Consider the following 12,639-nt stretch of genomic DNA (forward strand, 5'->3'; position numbering starts at 1 on the left):
GAAGCAGGTATTTTTGGTCCCCTTCTGCACTGAAATGCATCTGGTAGGCTAATGCCAGTGAGGTTTAAAGTGTGCTTGTTGGCAATATATTGGTATGGTTGCAGAAAAGAGGCCTGAAACACATTTGGGAGTATAGTTACATATGTACCACGTAAAACAGAAAAAAATTAGAGATTTTACTAGGAAAATATTTCGTACAGTAAGACTTACAGCTCTTGAGGATAAATGTCAAGAAAATCTAATTTACAGGAGCTAATTAGCTTTAGATACTTAAAACCAGACTGGTTGAAATAGTAGTAAATATACAGTACAGAACAGTCTTGCCTAGACAGAAACTACTTGTTCAAACAGGTCCTTTCTGCATTTAACTTTGGAGTCTATCTTAATGACGGTTTTGTTTGGGAGTATTACTGTCAAGAGTTAAATCAGAGCAGCGGAAGAGAGACATTAAAATGTATAGAGAGAGTAGGAGAAAAGGAGTTGTTTTTATTTGAGATTTGAAATGAGATGAAGGTCACCGAGGCTGAGAAATACACAAAGGCTGTCCCAGACTACAGCCTGTTTTGAAGAAAAGGCTCTCACATCAACAGTAGCTAGATTGTGTGGAGGGACAGACCAAAGTCTAGACAAGTTGCTGGGGGGGGGGGGGGGGGGGCATGGAGAAGAGAGAATTTTTCCAAAATTGTAGTGTTTCTATAATTCCATAATTGATGACTCTTGTCTGACCAAATTTTAAAGGCCAGGCAGACAGTTTGGATTTTGAATATTCCTTTGTTGTAGCTCTCTGACATCTAAAAGCATTGTGTTTATCTTCAAAGAATTCATTGCTCTGCTGCTGCAACACAACTTAGCATCATCCTGTGTGCAAGCGCTAGTACGACTTTTGCCACACACAGTAAGAGCTTCATAGTTCCCTTAAACGGAGAAGGCTCTGACTTCTACAAATGACAGCCTGGTATGTTGCAGTGATCTTCAATACTCACATATCAACAAGAAATTCTGCTTATCTATTGGTAAATTCTATAATTTGGGGGTCATCCTTTATTTCTGTGTTTAATGGCGTGCAATGAAAGTTGCACAATGACAGTTGCCATAAGCAAGTATCTGCAGGCAAACAATTTAATCCAGAATTTACAGCTAGTGCAGTATTTTATTACGCTTCCAGAGCTGTTGAAATTCCTAAAGCTACTCACATACCTTTTCCTGCTTAATCAACTCTCACTTTTCGATAGAAATGACTGGAAACTAGCTTTTTTATCCTAATCCTTAAGGATTGCACAATTTTGCTATTTTTGACTAGCAAGTATGTGCATATTTAGATGCATGAATTTAAACTAATTGGAAGGGATGGGAACTGAATATCTTAGTTGCAGTACTTTTCGTAGAAGGTGGCAAAACCACTAAAATAAATACAAACCGAGTTAACCCAACTTTTTTCCAGGGCTTTTTTACCACTGATTCTCTTTGTTGACATCTAAGAGAATTTTTTGCAGTTTCTGTCATTGATAACATTCACTCGGGTACACTGATGGTAGCAACAGTATAATAAAAACTCTCTGATCATGGAAATTGTGCTTAGTATTTTCTTTATGCTATATTCCCAGTGCTGTCTTTTCAGGGACAAAACCTGGGTTATTGCATGTTTTGGTAGCAGTAAAGCATACATGAAGAGATGGCTGACATTACAGCTGATGAAATATCTCGGTAAAGATTTAAATATCCATGGATGAAGAGGTAATGATATGTCCATCGAATCATTAAATGCTTTGAAACAACCAGCAAAAAAAGGCTGAAGATGGACGCCAGGAAAAGAGTGAATCGCAGAGTTGATGAAGTAGAATCCCTGTAGAACCTACTAAAAGAACTATCAAAGAGTCAAAAGAAAACAAAACTAAGAAAACACATCTAATGCCTTAGAAATGTTGTACTCCCATTAATGGTGCTAGAATTTATTTCCATACTCCCAAAATCTCCTGTATCTGTCTGTAAATCACTTAAGGATATAATTCTCTACAAGATTTCCACCAGAGTAAATCCAGAGTAATTACATTGAAATCTGTGGAATTACTCCAGACTTACAATGATGTTACAGTGACCATAATCTGACTCTATAGGGGACAATTATTGTTTCCCCTTCTTATTCTATAAATTACTGTAATTTACATTTCTACTCATATTTGCCATAAAAAGCTGTGAATTAATTTGACCAAAAAAAGCTGCTTTTTTCCTAAGAAATACCTCTCTGTTCTTATGTAAGAATAAGGATTATTTTAATATACTTTTTAAAGTTCTTGTACAAAACTGAATTTTTAAAAAGATACGTGCTAAGATATCTGATTATAGTTTTTTACCTAATCGAACAAAACGTATTTTGTCAAACTAAAAGGACTGCGTTCCATCCCAGAAGTTACAACCTTTTCACACAGTTATGCCCACTGAAGTGGGTTACTTTTTTAATTTTATTGGAATATCTGGTACATGCTTGTATATTCATGCACTCTATCTTGCTTTCTTAATTGCTTACTATCACCAGGCTTTCATGGTAATGTTATTTTTTTTGTAATTCTTTACTAATTAGTTTTGCTTTCATGGATTTTAAATCAAGTGTCTTTAAAACAAAAAAAAAAAAAAGAAGCTTCTTTTTGAAGAAAACTCCTCACACAGAGTAAGCGGCATCCGTCTATCCCGGTAAATTTTATCTTCAGTAATACATATGCCAGCCACTCTAGCTGACTTCTGTGAGAATTGCATGTGAATATCTCTAGAAGTTTCGCTTTTCCTTTGCTGATTAAAAGAACGATACTGATTAATATAATTATATAATTATTTTTGGACACATCTATTTAACACTTCACATTGCTTCTCTTAATAACATTGTATTGCATTGTTAACTGGAAATTGTTGAAGTATGAGGCAGATGAAGCAGTATGTTGGACAGTCTTTTTTGTATTGTCGTACTATATATTTTCAGAACTGAAAATCTTAACAGAATTTAGAACAGTCATTAGCCCAAAGAGAAATTTCTTTGGTATTCCCTGGTCATAAATTACTTTTAGAATAAGCAGAGATGGAAAACAGTTTGCAATAGAAACATGCCCCTGGAAGCATTTCTCACTTCTAAAAGTCAGGTCATTGTTTAATCCCTATAAAGGGAACGCTTGACAATTTGGGTCAAGTGTTAATGAAGTGCTTAATTTTCCATTCTGGTTTTATAATCCCAATTATATATTTTCATATGTCATTCCATGCCTGATAATATTTTGACGTCTGTAACTCCTGCTTCTTGAAGCTTTCAAAACAGGTTGCTATACTGATACGCTAAATCTCACAACACATATGGAAAGGTAATATTATTCACATTTCAAAGAAGGAAGAACTGAGGCATGACCTGATATATTCAGGGTTACGCAGGAAACTTGGTGCAAAGTACTGGAAGTTTTGACTTCCAGTCCCATGCTTCCTACCGAAGAGCTGATAGTCCAGAAGCCAGAAGGAATCAGACCCTTTCTTAGTCTCTGGAAGGATTTCTTCTGGTTACACATAGCAATATTTATTCATCTATTTTCACTTCACTACCTTTCATAGTATGTCCTGTACTATTTTGAATTCAAAACATGTCCTTTTCTCCCTGCAACTGTAGAGATTGTTAAGTAGGAGACTATCTTATTTGAATTTCAAAGGCCTTTGTAAAATACTTCCTTGTAGTGGAACCACTAGTTTAGGCTTTTAAATATAATCTCTACTCAGCATGTTTAGAAATTACAGGGCATTACACACAAGGAGCATTTCAGGCTACATTTGCAACAGAATTTAGTGTGTACAAGTGCAGTCAGAGTGTAAGAACGTTCTGATCCTTTGAGTAACATCCATTGTTCTGAGGTTGCAACTCTTTGGCTTGACATGACTTTAACTAATTTACCTGTGCCACCTAAAAATCAAATAAAGTGTACCTCATTCTCTTTGTTTGGCAGCTTGTATTTTTAAGAACCCAAGCATAAAATGTACCATATATACTTATCACATGACTAATTACAATCCAACTACTTTGCACTCACGGAATGCATCTTACTATGTCAATTACAGTCAGTCATCATCATTAATCACATGGTGATGGCTGAATCCATTAATAGGAGAAATAGCAACACAGAGTAGACCAATGCAACAGCATGTGGTGGTACCTTCCTTTTCAGAGCATCATGAAATTCGTGAGCTCTTTCCCCAGTGAACCACAGCAGCCCATGGCACGATATCATCGGTGAACAGAGACAGAGGTTGTACACCAGCAAAACCACCAAACATTCTTGTATCATGCATCCAAGACAGCACGTGCACCCTGAACAGGTAAGGAGAATTCAGGCCTTAGCTGCTCCTTCTGCCTCCTTTCCTCTCCGTGTAAAGATTGCTGATTGAAAGCAAGAGCTGCTGGGGCTAGATAGGTAGGTAGCCAAGGAACTGGATGTGCATTGCAAAGGTTGGAGCACCTAGCTGGAATTGGAGTGGCTGGGGCTGAGCTGGTTGTGTGCTGGGGGCCCGTGGAGGGAGATGTTCCTGGGAGGGCTGGGTGTGAAGCCTGTGGCAGGAGTGCAGAGCTGTGTCACCAGGGTCAGAGCGTGGGGTGGTGTGACAGGCTGAGGAGCATGTCAGGGGGCTCTCAGACAGACTTTTATTTGGTAACAGGGCTGGAGGCACAGTGCTTGTCTGCCACAGTCGCAGCAGCTTTGGGGGCGGGTACATCCACGAGAGGTGTAGAGTTGGGAATAGGAGAGTCAGCTAATTCAAGCGTCTTCTGTGTGTCTGGACAGCACAATCTGTGCCATGACACTTGAGTGAGGAGAAAACAGAGCCACCAGGGAGACATTGTCTGTACTTTATTACCACTGGTACAAAGAATAATCTCATGCTAAAATGATAGACCTCAAAGAAGCTTTTAAAAGTGTTTAATTCCCATTTAAGTAGAAAATGTGTAATTTTTCTCTGGTTCTTGCTCTCGAATTTGATTGTGTTGTCCACATCTCTCAGTAATTTATCCCATTGCATGGAAATAGAAAATAATAGTGCCTCAGGGAAGGCACACTTACCATGAATGCAAAATATGTCGAAGGGGTATATTCAAATCGTACAACATGCCATGACAGCAAATTGTAACCACATTACCAGTTAAAGCTGGAGGAAAAAAAATGTATAGAGGTTGTCATTAACGGAGTGCTCCTATTGCTTGGATTATACTGTTGCACAACTACAAATAACACTTAGACCCCTGTGATACATATCATAGTATGTCTACCTGAGGTCAGAATTGCGAAACTGCCATTATTTACAGAGAAAAATAGTGGTATGTATTTTTCCACAACATATTTTCTGAGCCTCATGTACAAAACTGCATAGAGAAGTATCCTGACAGCTTCAAGAACAGCAGACTTATTTCTGGGCTTGGAAACAGAGCAGTAGTACATTTTCTTGTTACGGAATGTTTGTGTCTTGTTAAGGAAAAACTGACCCTTCTCCATCTATAGACTTGCATAGAGATAGCCCATCTCTGTAATGACTCTTGTTTTTTCTGACTACCCAGTATTTTTTTTTTCTGCCTGTGGATGCTCTACTTTTTCCTTCATATCTCCCCAGCTGTGAACTTTTCATTTAAGTGTTCAGAGATTGTTCTTCCTTAGTAGGGACACTCTCTGCCCTTTTTACAGACCATCAATAGTGAATGGTCCTTTAAAGAACCAGCAGCAAGGATTTTGGAGAACTGGAGCTCCATACCTATGTGGGAGACAGCAGTTGTCCAGTGTCAAAGGGTCTGCAGTCAGTAAAAGCAAGGTGTGAGCTGTCATGACTTTGACAGCTCGCCCCCCCCCCGAGACTGAATGGGCACATCCTTCTGTGTGACAGGACTGTATTTAGCCAGGGATGAACTGGGAAAATTGAAGAAGCCTAATCTAGATATACCTGTAATTCTGTGAGGCTTGCCCATTGAACAGTATTTGCCTGTCAATCTGGAAAATGCTAGTATTTTAAGGGTTTTAGGGAGTCATTATAATTTAAAAACGCATGGAGATTCTTGACTTGGAAGCCTCATACACAGGGGCAGAAGCTGGCCAGCTTTCATGTAACTATTAGGAAGATAAAGGAGAAAAAAAAACAAGGTGAAAGAAAATTAATCGAGGGTGTCTAGCACCCTCTATTAATCTCCTGTTTTGAAAAAAATATATAAAAAATCAGGGGAATGCACACAAATGCAGTGGACCCCAGTCTATCTCTAATTTACCTGATTTGTATGACAGTTTAAAATGAAGCTTAAGATAAGGGGGTTTAGCATGTACTGTTGGATCAGATGCTGGCCCAAACCCTTAGCTGAATGCGTTTGGGGAGAGGTCGCTTTTCTATTACAGGAAACTATTTGGTGTCAATTATTTCCTTTACAACTTTTAAATAGAACCATTGTTATCAGGCAGAGATTTAAACAAGCAAACTTAACCATACGTTATGCACATGCAGGAAACAAAACATGAAAGAATGTATTTTTCATTTCCTATTTTAATCTGAATGAATTTATCATTGCTAGATAGCCATAGGAATACATTAGATATGAAATCACCAGAGGAAAATAACTACATTTTTGGGGCTGTGTAAGAGTGGGAGTAAAAACATGAATTATGGAAAATTAATTTATCTGGACATCACTGAAAATTTGAAGAACTTATCTTTTCACACTTCCTGGGGAAATATATTAGTATTTTTAAAAATAGTCTTTAAGATTTATATTTGCTGCTGGTATGGCTGCCTTATACCAATATGAGCAGTGTATTTTATATAAGCCTGACAAGTTCCATTATTACATTGTCATTTTTCTTTCTTCTAAAGAGAAGCATACATTACATCACTTGGTTTTAATATGAATCAACTATCTTCTTTTTAACAGTAGGCTAGTCTGTGTCGAGCAAACTTACCTGGTAGGTGGAACAAGGCTGAGAATTGAAGCTACATTAGCTCGAAAGCTTCTGAAGTATTTAGCTGGAGAAGTCTGCCCTCTGATTTATGACTTCTCTGCATGTAAATCGTGAACTTATTTTTTAAGTGGTTCGATCAGTAGTGTGTGTAAATAAACATGAGCCTGCGGATGGCTCATGTTTGTTCAAACCAAGTGTAGTTTGGTTATTCAGTCTTTGGAATTATTCAAGCAGACTAAGTGACTGCACACCCAAGTCAAATGCTGTGGTTGCTCTTCCATGAGTAGACAACTCAAATTTGGGGGCTAAAAGCAGATATACCTTGCAATTAAGAAAAAACAAGATTTTCTTGCTTGTTGGGCCCTAAACTGGAGTTCTCTGAGTATCACTAGGCATAAAATGGTATTCAGAAGAAAAGTACTTACAAGAAGGAAACAGGAGAGGACCAGAGCAGTCTTATGATGTAATTTGGAAAAGGCAAAAAAGGAGGAATTCCTTTCAAAGTTCCACCATGTGGGTGGGTATTTTTTCTTCTCAAATCCTTTTTAGTTAAGAGTTGTCCTTGCGTTTCTTGCGTGGAAATAAAAAAAAAACCTCAGTAGGGGGGGTCTTCAGAATTTAAAAAATACCATAGCTGTGAGCCATCGACAAATCAGCAGTCATCTGAGTTGTACACCTTAGCTTCCACTTTGACCCACTCCAGTCTAGAGCAGGGGTTTTCTGTTGTATCACTACACCTTCAGTTTTCTTACCTGGTGTAAATTGACATGGTACAGGAGATTTCTCTGGAGATAACTGACTCACAGTTGATGTCCCACATGCAGTGACAATGTGATCTGCTTTTGGGACTTAAACGCTTCAGAAAACAAACTTATCCTTTGCAGTAGCACATGGTAGTTTCCTGTCTTGCCTGTCTGATGCTATCCTGCACTTAGACTCTGCTCTGACGGTCCTATATACACACTCATTTCTTGCAGCTTCCCTAAGAATTTCCAGATTCAGGGAGGTCAGAATTCTGTGGCACAACCACTCTTGCTCCAGGAGTGGGGATGCGATGACTTCATTCTTGGTTGCCTTCTTGGCCATTTCTGTGCCCAACTAAAACTTGCTGCTTATGTGTTTGTAATTCTCTACAGACTTGTTTCACCCTTTGACTTGAAATATACTCTGTGTTTCCACCCACTGGCTCATCTCTTTCCATCTCTTTTCTGTCCTGCTCTAGCAGGAGTTGCTTTCACCAACGGTACATGTGGTGGTTTAATCCCTGCCGGGGTCTGAGACCACGCGGCCGCTGCCCCTCCCTCACAAAGGGAGTGAAATACAAAGCCCCGGGGCTGAGATAAGGAAAGGTTTAATACAACAGAGCAACAGCAACACAACAAACAATAACAATAAGAATAACAGTGATAACAATGAACAGAGCAAAGTATATACCGATACAGCAGTGAGAGAACCGGCTGCACCAACCCACGCAATCACCGATTCTTCCCGCGCTCGCGCCAGGATGTGACATCAGTATGATATATGAATAACCCGGCTAGAGCTTCCCCCCTACTGCTGAGGAAACTTAACCCTATCCTGGCTAAACCAGGACAGTACATCATCCACTTTATATTATACCTAGAAAATCTCATTTTAAATCAGTTTTGTTTAAGTGCATTAGTCTACTCCAATGCCAGTGTCATTTGCTGTCTTCCTAACTAATACTTCTGACATTCAAATACAGTATGAAGCATAGGAAGCGTAACAAGAATTATTTTGTTTTAGAAAATGGAATGCAGTGTGGTTTTTCTGTGAAGAGAGATGTTGCAAGTAAGATCATTTACTGATATTGCCATAAATACACTGAAGTCAATGGAGCTGCACTGATTAACTGTGCCTGCTAAAGCTCGGAGTAGAGCTTGTTACCATTAGTTGTATAATTATTATCCAAGAAGGGGTCCAGAGGATAATTTTTACAACACTGTTGGAGTGCTTTCTATTACAGAATATTAGCAAAACAGTGATCCAAAAGCAGGTATTTTAGTGTACTGCCCACTTGTAACTGGCTTAAGACTGTAGATGTCTTCTGTCTCAGAAACACACTTTACTGCAGACCACAGACTGTTCCACAGCACTTTTAAGTCAAGTGACTTAACTGTTCAAGAAAACAAATCTGAAACTCAGCTGATTTTGTTGATGTTATCTTGGCAATGCTGCAGAACTGCAGTGTATTCCTTGCAGCCTGCAGTCTGATGCACAACTGTTCTGCTCTGAAAAAAAAAAAAAAAAAGTAGCTCCCTTTTCACCCTGGACATCTTTTCTTTCATTGGTAAAGCAAATAATGAACAAAATCAGATTGTCTAAGAAATGCACTTGAAATTAGCATGCTACTCAGTCTTTTAGTCTAATATTTTGCCATCTGCATGCTTGGGTGTTAAGCCTGTTTTATATTTCATACAATATGCTTTAGGTACTTGCAGTGGAGCAATGCCTTCTTGGCACAGCTGGCACACCACTAGCATGGATGCTATGACCAAAACCTTTGACTCCTTCAAAACACCAGAACAGACAGCTTTGTGGCATAGCGTGTTTCTCTCCAGAATCTATGGGGCTGTAATGCTATTTAAATAAACAAATGAGTGTGGCTGAAACTCTGGAATGATTTATACACAATATTATTATACATGTATTTTCTCTGTATCATCTTTTACTCTCTTTGTAATTAAATTTACCTTCAGTCTCGCTATCTCCTGCATGCTTTAGCATTCATAGATGAGTTAAACAATAACAATCTCTTACCTCTATTTCTCCATTCTGTAGGAATGCAAGCTATTCTTTTTATAACTGATAATTAATATCTGGCTTCACAGATTCTTAAATACAGGGAGGCCCAGACAAATTTTAATTCAGACTGTGTGCGGGATAATAAAAAATTTGCATCATCAGCGTAACAGAAGTTCCTTAATGGACATCTTAGTGTTGTCATTTGTGACACCTTTAATAATCTTTCATTTCTGATAAAACCAGATGGGGAAGAGGGAGATGACTGGTTTTCTGCACATGGTTTTAAGTGGAGATGTAGCCATCCTGTGAAGTTTAGCTCCAAACACAGGAAACTGAATTTACAGCTTGTTTAAGGTGTGCTCACAGAAGTGCTGATTTGTAGCACTTCTACTAAGACAACTGATGAATCACAGGGTGCTACTGGTCACAAAAGAGCTGTAGCATTTATGGAAGTGGCCAACCTCAATGTATGGCAGCACTCATAACACATGAAACAGGAGCACACTGTAGATAACAAAATGGACATCCCGACAGCCAAAAAAAAAAAAGTTAATTATTAAAACAATAGCATACACTGTGGTTGTGCTGTTTGTGCCAGTGGATCTGTCCTTGATGAAAATAAAGATGTAAATAATTTTATAAAAATCTAATGTCAATATAGGATGAGTTTCAGATTTCCCTCCATAAAACGTGAGTTAATTTTTATTGCTTGGAAAAAATATCCTAGTGGTGGTGAAACTTCAGAACACTGTTGGAAATGTTAGACATTTCATTTATGTCTAGTATCCTAACCAAAAATGTAAGATAAAAATGGCCAATATAAAACATGTAAAGCACTTCACTTTTTTTTAAAAATCAGAGTAACTTCCTATTTCCATTCTAATTCAATCTCTCATTGAGTAAAGGTACAGCTTTGTATAAAAAGTATTTATGAACAATGTCTGGAGAAAATGCTGTGGTTGTAAATGGATTTGAATTGTTAGAGAAACAGCTGCAATCAAAGTGGTAAAGTAAGTATAGCTAACATTTTTATATCATTTCTGAATACCAAAGTATTAGGAAAAAAAACAACCCACAGAATTAATGCTGGCAGTAAATTGTTTTCTAGTTCAGTACCTTATTCAATCTTTAATTCTCTTGTCAAGGAAGTGGCTGAAAATATTATGTCAAATGTTTACCACCATACAGAAACTAACTACATCTAGTATCTCTAAATTGCAAGGCAAAGATTTTTTACTTGTTTTGCTGTTCTCCAGAGGGCAATTGCCAAACATGACTGCATTGCATCTGATAATAATAATACTCTTCAAAAGCAGGGTTTGAGAGGTGAAAGTGTATGAAGCAGTTCACACTACAGTTCTGTTCAAAGACTTCCTTTTATTTTCAATCACATACATTAGTTATTCATACAGAGGAACTTTAAAATCTTGAGCTTCTTTTTGGTTCTTCTAAAAAAATATAGTTAGTTCAGGATAGGAGACATAGGTAAGTCATTTCCTGAAATTACGATACTTTTCTGAAAAGTCTGGTGGCGGTTAGAGTTGAAGTTCAGGGAGCAGAGAAGGGGATGGGGCTGTCAGACTCTTAGACTGCACTGCTGTAGAGAAACTGCGCATTTAACTCCTCCTCACACCAGAACAAAATCAGTCACAATCAGTACAAAAGAAAAATGAGCCAAAACTGCTTGAGCTGCTATTTATTCAGTTATTTTACAGAAAATAATTACATTTAGTCTCAGCAGTTAAACAGTTTCTTTCTTTGCCTCCATCTGTATATAAGGTTTGACCTTGATTCTGACCTCCTCATTCAGCTAAATCTCTTAGACAGCAAAGGAGGAGTTTTTGCTTGAACAAGGGTTACAGCCTTGGACCTGGTGAGTGTTGTTAGTGAAGGAGAATGTACACATGGGGTCTGACTGCAGCAAGTACCTGAGTCTCCCTTTCTCATTGAGGTCTTAACTCTACGCTGCTGTGGCATCCGTGACCGAGATGAGGAGGAGACTGTAATGTATCACATTAGTAAACTCTGCTCCTACAGTGTTTTTGTCCTGAAAGGGAAGGATGAGATTTTAGTGTGTCAAGAACATGGAGGGAAAGGGTTAAACTTTAAAGGGTACTTCAAAGGATAAAAGCACACCACCCATACTTTTATCACCACCACATTAGTTCTTTGAATTGCTATTTTAAGTCCTGCTGAGTTGAAGAATAGTAATTTTCTTTCCCAGCCTTAGGAGCTGCCTGCCTTAGTCTTTTAAATTTCAAACTATCTGAATGTGTAGGTCAGAGCCATGTGAGTTAGTTAGAAGAGGCCTCCCATGGGCAAATCAAAGACCAGTTCCTAGCCTGTGTGACAATAAACATTCCAGTTCGCATTACTGAACCTCAGGTAAAACATCATGTGCCAACTGAAGCAAAACCTACAAGTCAAATTATTTGACATCAAAGGCCACAAACCCCAAGCCAGCAATTGCTCTCAGAACACCGTGCAGAAATGGAGAAGTCCTCCCAGCATGGAGAGGAATGTTGGGCAGCCCACTGCTTCTGTGCAGTGCAGAATCAGCACGCCTGTATTCACGCAGTGGAACAACGTGCTGACCATCTCCAGCTCTCCGTTCTTCTCGACCCTGATGCACATGCGTGTGGGGGAGTGTTTCAGGGGTAATCTTACACAAGGTTACAAAAGCCTGACGTGCCAACAGCGACTTCTGACCTGGGCTGAAGGTGAATTTGGTATTATCTACAACCATTTGCCTACAGGGAGACGGTTTCCAATTAGCAGGTGTTGCTTTGTTCTACTGTGCTCGTTAAACATGGTATTTCCTAAAAGAGTGATGACTGTAACCAGCATGGCTGTCAGGCGTTCGTTCATCAGTTCAAAATGCTGAACATGGCATCAACAACAGAACTGTGACTTACAGTGTCAGAGC

Source organism: Strix uralensis, chromosome 4 (genome assembly GCF_047716275.1).
Source record: "Strix uralensis isolate ZFMK-TIS-50842 chromosome 4, bStrUra1, whole genome shotgun sequence".
Taxonomy (NCBI): domain Eukaryota; kingdom Metazoa; phylum Chordata; class Aves; order Strigiformes; family Strigidae; genus Strix; species Strix uralensis.